The sequence below is a fragment of the Neophocaena asiaeorientalis genome, unplaced genomic scaffold (genome assembly GCF_003031525.2).
Source record: "Neophocaena asiaeorientalis asiaeorientalis breed wild unplaced genomic scaffold, Neophocaena_asiaeorientalis_V1.1 scaffold117, whole genome shotgun sequence".
Lineage (NCBI taxonomy): Eukaryota > Metazoa > Chordata > Mammalia > Artiodactyla > Phocoenidae > Neophocaena > Neophocaena asiaeorientalis.
In genome coordinates, this window is record NW_020173951.1 from 370,017 (window position 1) to 380,459 (window position 10,443).

Genomic DNA, 10,443 nt, shown 5'->3' on the forward strand with positions numbered 1-10,443 from the left:
TCCACAGCCATTGCAAAGTATTGGTTCTATTCCCCATGCTGCAGGACACATCCCTGCAGCCCGTTCTATACCTAAGAGTTTGTACCTCCCAGTCCCCACGCCCATTTGCCCCTTCTCCATTCCCTTGCCCCATTGTTAACCACTAGTCTGTTCTCTATATCTGTGAGTCTGCTTCTTTTTTGTTAAAAAATATCCTCTTTTTAAAAAATATTATTAAATATTATTAAATACTTATTAAAAACTTATTAAATACGTGAGGGGACATTTTTATTTTTTTAACATCTTTATTGGAGTATAATTGCTTTACAATGTTGTGTTAGTTTCTGCTGTATAACAAAGTGAATCAGTTATATGTATACATATATCCCCATATCCCCTCCCTCTTGCGTCAAGGGGACATTTTTAATCTCAGTGAGATAGAGGAACTGTTAGGAGACCACAGCTGGTCCCCTGGTCTCACCTTCAGTGATGCGATCAATAAAAGGGGCCAGGACAGTCCCTTCCGGAGTGAATGGTTAGCCATGCTGCTCAGAGCCACAGACTCGGGTCGGAAGCCCTGCCCTCCATCCTCCCCTGCCCTCCCCCTCATACGCAAGGATGAGGGGACCACACTCTGGATCCTTACCAACTGAGGACCCTCACCTGCTCTCGGGGTCACATCTCCAGGGCGGAAAGGATGGTGCGATACTTCTGGCCACTCTCTCTCACACTTGCTCTCTCCTGATGTCCCCAGATTCCACCTTGTTTCACCAGAAAATAATTCTGGCTGATTTTCTCAGTCTGACGTCCACTATGCTCGTGGCTATGATAAAGCAGAGACGTGGAACAGACAGACATCCTGGAAGGATGCCCCTCATTGTACAAACTGGGAGATGCTGTCTGTGGACCCTGACATATGGAGGGTGCCCAGGAGCAGGGAGGAGAGAACAGGGACCCACCACGTGGTCAAGCAGAGAAGCTTCTCAGCATCAGTCAGGCCCTGGCCTCCACCCACCGCCCCCCCCCACCCCCAATGATGCAAACGTGCCAGGTACGTGTGGGGAGGCATATGGAATCGCGATGGGCTTAGACCAGCCTCCCCTGTAGGAGTGTGATTCCTGTACATCTTGTTGATCTGGGAATACAATATGCTATATGTTTTACTTCTATGCCAATGAGACCCTCATCCAATTTCAGAGCCTCTGCAAGACACCCACTCAGTCTCTCAGGGGGTGACTTGGAATAACACACACTTGGCACAAGTGGCTAAATCATTTACATCCTCTTACCAGCAGGTTCCAGTCACAGCAACCTGATCAATCTCCTGGCCATCTACATAAATCCCCAAAATGACACGGATAATCCGATTAGCTGCAGTGTAGCCCAGTCCCAATTTACAATAGACCATCTGGTGACAGGGTCTCCTCCAAGAGCAGCCCAGAAGGGCCATCTGCTCCAATGCTCCTTATGTCCTGGTGAAGGAGGCAAAGGTGAGGCCGACCACACACCAGCAAGCCACCCTCCTGACTTTGCATGAATCAAGACATCCTGAAATGCTCTGTAATTTAGCTGCTCATGTCCTGTGGAGCCTGCTTTGCATTCTCGGTGAACACATCGTAATATTCAGAATGCAAATTAAACTTTATGGGTGCCATAACCTTGGCCATTTATTGCAGTAGATTCCGTAATTGCCTGATGCTGCTAATACTGCCAAGACTACTTTGGCATTTTTTAAAATACTTTTGCAGCTAGAGCTGCCATGTTGATTAAGCAATCCTGGTGTTTCTTTGCACAACTTCTTAGGCTAATGTATTAGTTAAGGTCCTTTTGCTACAAGCAACCAGAGTCAGTCACAGCGAGAGAGTGACAGTAAAACTGAAGATAACATATATTAGTATACTCAAGTTCAAGTGTATTTCTCAAGTACTTGAGAACTAAGTAGAGGTAACATTCTAAGGGAAAATAGGGTTGCACCAAAACACAAGGAGAGTCAGAAGAAAATAGGTCAGTTTAAGATCAACTGGTGACTATAAGTTATACTAGACAGTAAAGTTGTTTCTTTGAACGATTTGAACCACAAAAGCCTCTCCGGTTTGTCCCAACTTTGAAGAAAATCACGCAGCATTAGGATTATGGCCAGAGGAGAAAAGTCAGGGCTACTATTGACTTATGTGATACCTGTGTGTGAATTAGAGAAAGTCCCCATTCCTCTGGGCAGATCAAATCAGCCCTAGTCAGGGACAAACAGCCAGTGGAGCAGGCAGCAGAGTCTCAAGAGACATAGATCTGTGTTCAGGAGCCAGAAAGCCTCCCCAAAGGCGGCTGCCAGTGCCAGCCCCCCCACCCCCACCCAGGTCATACACTGTGAGTGATTCCTCCTTCAACCTATACCTCCTTGTACTGCCTATTAGTAAACATCTCACTTGGTTCCAAATACACTGTCGGCATCAAGAAAAGTAAATGACGATGAGACCAAAATCTGTCATCATCTCTGCTGCCTGTTGACCCATTCCTGGAATTTCTATTAACCAATTTTTCCCCTCTGCATAGATGTTTATCACCCATTTATCATGGCAAACTGTGATCACTGGACACTTACATCCTCTTATAAAAGGTGGCTTCTGCGGACAAGCTGGGACCTGGTCCTTCTACCAGGAAAGGCAGTTGCTCTGTGCCCTCTGGGCTTGTGCCCCATCCCAGGGGCTCTGCACCCCTTCACAGGTTCATCAGAAAGCCTTATCACAACCTTTAAAAATGCACCCCACAGAGTGGTCTTGAGGATTACATGTTCTATTATGAGCTTAGACACCTAGCACAGTGCCAGGCACATACTAAGAGTTTAATAAATGTTAGCTATTATTACTCATGTAAAGGAAGAAAGTGGAGTGTCTAAGCAAATACACATTGAGCTTGGTTTTTAAACTCTGAGTAATTAAGGCCCTCAAATTACTTGCATCAATCACAAACTATCTTTTGCTTGAAAAATGGCTTAGATAAAGCTTTCTCAATTTCCCACCATGAACCTCCTATGCTTTTCACTCTGAAATAAACAGAAGGTGTGGCAGAGGAGCAGATGTTATCTGCACAGCCCACATCTCCATGGTCCCCACCATCTCAGTCCATTCTGGTGTGCAGGATGGGACAGGGGCTTGGGGATACCGTCTCCAGGAGTGGCCCTCAACCAATGACCAGTGGCAACTGGTATAGAAATCCCTCAGTCTCCTAACCCCTGGTGGGGGGCAGCAGCTCCCAGAGCTCTCAGCAAAACTGAGCTCCAGGTGCCCATGGTGGAGACCTGCCAACAACACACTGTTAGTGCACCCTTCCATGACCACCAGAATGTGTTGTCTGGAATCACCGTCCAAATAAACCACTTGAGCCCTAATCTTGTCTGATTCTGGGGAAAACCCCAACTCAGACAGTCAGCAACATAAATACACAAGCTAAAAAATTGGGCTTTAAACATATTTGTCTCCAAATTTAAAAACTACTAAGACACATACCAATCGAATTCAAGAAACTCCAACTTATTCATCAGAAAGCCTTATCACAACCTTTAAAAATGCACCCCACAGAGTGGTCTTGAGGATTACATGTTCTATTATGAGCTTAGACACCTAGCACAGTGCCAGGCACATACTAAGAGTTTAATAAATGTTAGCTATTATTACTCATGTAATAAGTACATGTAATAATTCTACTTTATGTAGAATTTGTTTGGGGCTTTAGATATTTAATTGTTTCAGGAGAACTTTACTTCTTTTTAAAATCTTTGGCTCACAAATGCTATCACACAGTGAACATTCTGTTCTTTACTTCGATCTCATGTGAGACTGGAAGAGTAACTTTGACCTTGTTTAGAGACACCTTGCATCCTTGGGCTCCAAGCTTTCTCTCCCGCACCCCAAGCTCCATTTAGTGCCAACAAAACATGACTTTATATTTCAAATAAAAATATCTTTGAAAAGGCTCATTAAAGGGTTCATAATATGTGTTGGTGTTTGAAATGAGTCTAAGGTGTATAAATGAATCAGGAACACACAGATTAAGTTTCCCTTGAAATAGAGTTTTCAAAAGAAAGGAATCCTTGGGAGAAAATAGTTATAAGGATTTACTGCTTTGTTTTGTTTGCTGGTTGTTTCATTTTGTTAAACATTTGAAAGACTGTTGAAATTTTTCTCTTCAATAAAAATACCCCTGAATTCTCTTAAAATTGCTGTTAAGAGACAATCATTTCTATGGGCAATAAATATTTAAAGTTCTTGTTACTTAGAGAACAAATTTCTAGAGGTTCTGTCAATCCCCCCAAAATTGTTTTAATATCCTAAAATGAAACATCTTTAAGGACTGGGCAATCTAACATGAATAGACTTCAGCATATGTTTACGTTTATGCCAAATTTATAAAGTCATCAGCATTACAGCTCATGAAAAACAATTTGTAAGAAAGATTGAAATTCCTTTACATTTTGCAAATTCATTTGCTTGACTTCCATCAAACCTAAAAAAATTTTTTTGGTAAATTATTATCATATCCAAATGTCTCCATGTTTTAAACACTTCATTGTAATTAAATATGCACCAAAGAAAGATTTAAAAAAAAATACTTTTGCCTATGCATGACTAGGCTAACATGTAAAAACGTTAAACGAGATTTAAAAAACTCATTGTTTTCATAACCTGTGCTATAGAGTAGATGCAGTTAGACCTGAGAAAAATTAATTATAAATGACACAACACATGCCTGGTCCTCAAATATTTTAAAGTAACTTGCTTTGACAAAAATGCACAATAGTGGGTTTCTGGGTAACCTATTCACTAAGAGCATTTTCTCTTAGGTATTTCTAATATATTGCCTCTTATAGTTTGAATGGTCTATTACTTTTAAGAAGAAAAACACAGACAGTAATTACTTTTTCAATTTATAGATATATATATGTATTTTTAAAAAGTACTCTTCTTCCTTTTCACAAACAAATCCTAGTCTAGTTGTCCTTTTTTCCCTTCTGGTTACATCTCAGTGGTGACCTCTCCTGTCTCTTGCCCCTACACACCCCACACATACCACATACATCACACACACACACACACACCACATACATCACACACACACACCACATACCACACCACACATACACATACATATCAAACCACACACATAAACACACCACACACACATACCACAAACATCACACCCCCGCCAGCGATTCTTCTGTCTCTGTGTGTGTCTCTCTCTGGCTTCCTCTCTTGATTCTTTCTCTCTTCCCTACTTCCCTATGTAAACCTCTCAAAGAAACTTACTCTTCAGAATTAAAGCACAAATAAAATAATTAATTTGCCAAGATTATGTTGATAAAAAGGAGCAAATAATAAATGATGATAGCAAGTGATAAAAGCAAGCAAATCAATCAGTTTTATAAAGAGTGAACACCAGCTGCTGCCACAGAACAATACAGGAGCTTGATCATTTAACATGTTAAATGTGAGTTGCAGTTCTGCGTTATGCCTCTCTGAGAGGCGTTAGTTTATTCAATAAGGACAAGCCTGTCTCTCCGAGGTGAGATGCAAGAGTGACAGATTCAGCTGGCTTTGAACCACAGACATCACCATCACCCTGCGATCCAGACAGGACTCACCGTCCAGAGATCCTTCCAGTCACTGTGTTTCTTTCAGCGAGAGGGAGAAGGGGTGAAATCCACGGCAGAGAATGACAGAACATTTCAGAAACAGAATTTTATTTGTTCTTTTGTTGGGAGAGCTAATTACATGTCGATTTGTGACCTTATGTCTTGATAAACTTATATTGATTGAACAGATTACTTTTTGCTGGTTCAGAAACATTCAGACATATTTGTGTTACTACCTATATAATTTATTGGAGGGCACTGATGGCTTTAATGAAGTCAGAAAGTTTCGAGTAGCAGACGTAATGTAAGGCAGACTGCAATCTATGAATTTTCTAATTTTTCATTCTGGCTAAAACTATTAACTATTTTGATTCATTAGCCATGTTTATATGTTTACATAGTGATTTATTTACATAAGCAGGTCTGTGTAAAGTAGACCAATATCCAGTTCCCTGTACAAGTTCAGGAAACAAGGAAAGAGGGGTCCAAGCTCCCAAGAGAGAGATTTAAATGGGAAGCTGGACCCCTGAGACACTCAGGCAACTGACTAGTGAAATCTGCAACAGTAACTGCAGCCTCAGCCACACTGGCTGCGCCCCACTTTCTACTTCGATGGCCTTTGAACTTGTGGTTCCCTCTGCCTGGGCTGGTGTTTCCCAGATGCACGCATGGCTCTCGGCCCAAATGTCTATGGAGAAAGCTTTCCTGACACCCTAAGTCAAATATACAAAATAGCATCCTTCATCTTCGTTTTATTTTGTTCTTAGCTTCCTATCTTCATTGGCCTGGTCCATAACTTTAGTTATATATTTTATCCACTAGAATTTATTCCTTTTTGTTTACTGCTTTTCTTAGCTCCTAGAAGGGTGTCTGAAGGGCATTAAAAAAATAATTGTTGAATTGACTAGAAGGTAACTGTGAAGCATTAACATCATTTACCTTGACTAATATCATCTCAATACCATGCAAGCCACTGTGACAAATGAAAGACATGGTCCTTTTCTTCGAGATGCTTATAATCTATTTGGTGAGACAAGCCTGTCACATATTATTTTAGCTATCTATTACTGTGTAACAAATTACCCCAGACATCAGTAGCTTAAAACAATAAATGTTTATTATAACACACAGTTTCTGTGGATCAGAATCTAGGAGTGGCTTGGCTGGGTGGTCCTGGCTCAGGGTGTCTCATGGGGTCACAGCCAAGACATCGGCCGGAGCTGGTCATCTGAAGGTTGCCTGGGGCTGAAGGGCCACGTCCAAGAGAGCTCAGCCACATGCTGTCAAGTTAGAGCTGGTTTTTGGTTGCAGGCTTCAGTTGCTCACCACATGGACCTCTCCAGAAGGCTGCTTGAGTGTCCTCATGACCTGCAGCGGGATTCTTCCAGATGAGTGACGCAGAAGAGAGCCAAGTGAAAGCCTCAATGTCTCTTCTGACCTGCCTTGGAGGTCACCCTCTGACATGTTTGTAACTCCCTTATGGTCATACAGGTGAGCCCTATCTGCAAAAGAGTGTGAATACCAGGAGGTGAGAATCACCTTGGAGACTGGCTATCTCACACATGGAATAAATAACGAAGTATATGTGTCCATGTATAATTAAGTGCTATACTGTGAAAACATTCTAGATTCAATCTGTTTTTAGAACTTGGACTTACATAGTTGGAAAGACTTAGTTAGATGGCAAATTTAAACCTCATCTGCACAAAGGTTCCAGATATTTTCACAACATAAACCCCATTCATTTATTCAGTAAATATTTATTAAAGAATTATTCATTAAATAAATATTTATACATAATATTTATTAAGCCACTGCTTGCTGTGCTAGGTCCAGGGTTTAGAATAAAGCTCAGATCCTGGGAAGGGGGAACTCACAGTCCAGGGTGTGTAAGGTCCAAACTTTGGAGCCATAATGGTTTTGAGTGAATTTAAATACTTTGTGCAGTGGGGCAAGGACCATCATCCAAAGCCAGTTTTTCTCTGGACACTAAAAACAGAAATTACAAATATACAAAATATCTGTTACCGAAAGTGGGGTCTGGCTGCTCACTGCTCAAAAGCCAATAAAGAGCCAAAGTTGGTAGAAAGGAAAATTTGCTTTATTTCAGATGCTGGAAACAAGGGTGGGGGTCGGGGGTGCAGACTCATGTCCAAAGGCCACCCCCCACACTGACAATCAGTGGGTAAGAGCTTTTATAGGCGGAGGGAGGGGGCTACATGCAGAAACAGCACAGTCGGCTCTGACAGTCATCTTGAAACTGGTCATCCACCAATGGTCTGACCACCATCATCTTGATTGTTTTAAGTACAGTTAATCTTCAGTTCCAGGGTTGGTTTGCTCCCACTTCTCTGAGGCCAGTTCTTGGAATTGTGTCAGCTTATGTCATGGCTACAGTCTGGTCATCATGCAGTTAATGTCTTCCACCTGGTGGGGGTTTCAGTATCTATAACACAGCTCGCAGGATATGGCTCAGAATATTATCTCTAGCCCATGAAGAAGAACTAAAGGTTCCTCTTTGCTTCATGATTAAACTATTATTATTTAGTCTTGTTGGACTGTTTTCCTTTGTTTCTGCAGTTTCCCACTTTTCTCATTAAACTAATTCTTTGGCTAAAGTTTTTCCACAGACAAAAGGCAGGCTGAGGACATGGGGGTCAAGGACCATATGGTCCTGCTCCGTTTCATATTCACATTACGTGAATGGAAAATAAAATTGTCATCATACTCTCAGTATAAGCAATTTCAATTTAATAGCAGAAAGGTGGATTTTGGAAATAATCAGCTAAGTAATCTAACATCAAAAAATTCACCAATCATGATTACTAAATGTGAAGGGAAGCCACATGTGAAGGGAAGCCACATGACCACCTTAACAAAAGGAATCAGTAGAAACCGATCTTATTCTCTAAAGCACCTCTACTTCCCCTCCCATGCCCAAATGGGAATGCAACCGATTTTTATGGGTTTTTAATTTATCAGGCCACCAAAACATGTTCAAGACCAACGACTCTCCACTAGTGTTTGTCACAACAGTGACTGACCAAAAGGACATTTAGCATCTAAATTAAGTGACCATTGATTCTTTTAACATTTTCTCTTCTCCCTATCCATTGCCTGATTTATTATTCTTATCTCACTTTCAGGCCCAAGTTTATGGCCTATGTTAATGCTAATTTTCCTCCCTCTCTAAGGAATTAGAGAACAACTACCATCTCAGTCATTTGGTCAATGTTCTTTAATACAGAGATTAACCCAATGCACGGTTACAGGTAACATAAAATTCAAGCAGAAACCAAACCCCAAACAGTTATAGGATTGAAGGATCAAAAAAATAAAATAAATTTAAGAACATGAAAAAAAAAAAAAACCCAGCATAGCAGAGAAATAGACCCTCTACACCTGTGGTGGAACCAAGGACAGACGTAAGAGCCTGACAACTGTACAGACACACTGACTTACTAATTCCTCTTCTAGGAAGGACAAAAATGTGAATGGACCCAAAGATGGAACGATAAGGATGTTCATGGCAGAGTGATGTATATTTGTGAAAACAGAAACAAATTAAATGCTCATCAAGAGAGTGTTTCATTGTGTGGATATAATTATCTAAGTACACAAAAAAGCAATGGAAACAATCGTGTGATCGATATTACATATGTGCTTTTAAGAGTACATATTTACTTGGAAATGAGGTTGGAAGGATTTTTACAATGCAGCAATGATTTATCTGTAGTTGGTAGGATTGTAGGTTATTTGCATTTTCTTTTTCCTTTTTTTTTTGGCCATGTTCCTCAGCTTGCAGGATCTTAGTTTCCCGCCCAGGAGCCCTCGGCAGTGGAAGTGCGGAGCCCTAACCACTGGACAGCCAGAGAAATCCTGATTTGCATTTTCTTATTGAGATTTTCTCTTCTTTTTCCACAAGCACACTTAGTGGATGCATCACATCAAACGCTCATCCCTACTCTCAACGACTTTGGCTCTGGGGTAGGCTGTGTGACTTGTTTGGCCAGCAGGATGTTAGCAGGCATGGTGCAGGCAGAGGCTTGGAAAGCACTGGCACGATGGACTTACTCTTGCTCTTGCCCCTCTGCTGTCTCCACAAGGACATGCCCATTGGCAGATGAAAGGTGGTGGGTGAGTGAGGCAGAGCTGAGCTGCCCGTTTTCCCCGAGACTGCCCCAGCTCCCCAAGGGCCGGCCAGTCCCCAGATCCTGAGTGAGCCCAGAAGATCAGCAGAGTCCTGCTCAGGCAGACCTGCCAACCACTGGCCCAGGGCGTGAGACCAGAGAAAGGTAGCCACGCCCCCCAGCCTTGCAGGGTCCCTAACTCAATCACATGCTTTGTTCTCTGCTGCTGGCATTTTATGTTTGCTGGCTGCCCTGCATTCATGTAGCCACAGGCAACCAGGAGAGCACGATGGGAGTTGGAAGAAAAATCAACAACCAGCTCAGGTTCAAACCAAAGTTGTAGTATAGAACTTGCCAGAAGACATTTCTGAACAGGCTAGACTGGAAGAAAGTTTAAAATCAATATAAAAATGGAACTGATGTTCTAACATGTGCAAGGCACTGTGCCACGGTCTGGGTGGGTCACCAAGGGCAAGGACACACCCTGCCCCCCTCCTGGAACACACACTGCAGTCGGGGACCCTCCTGGCACAGACCCGGCTCTCAGACAGTCACCAATGACTGGATGCACGTGCCACCGCACTCAAGAGCTTTAAACTTGAAGGTAGTTAAAAATGCATCAGCTCTTCCCCAACCTGATGTTGAGAGCATCATGAAATCAAAAAGGCTGCTCCAACAACTGGATGAACTTAAAGTAACGAGGTCTCT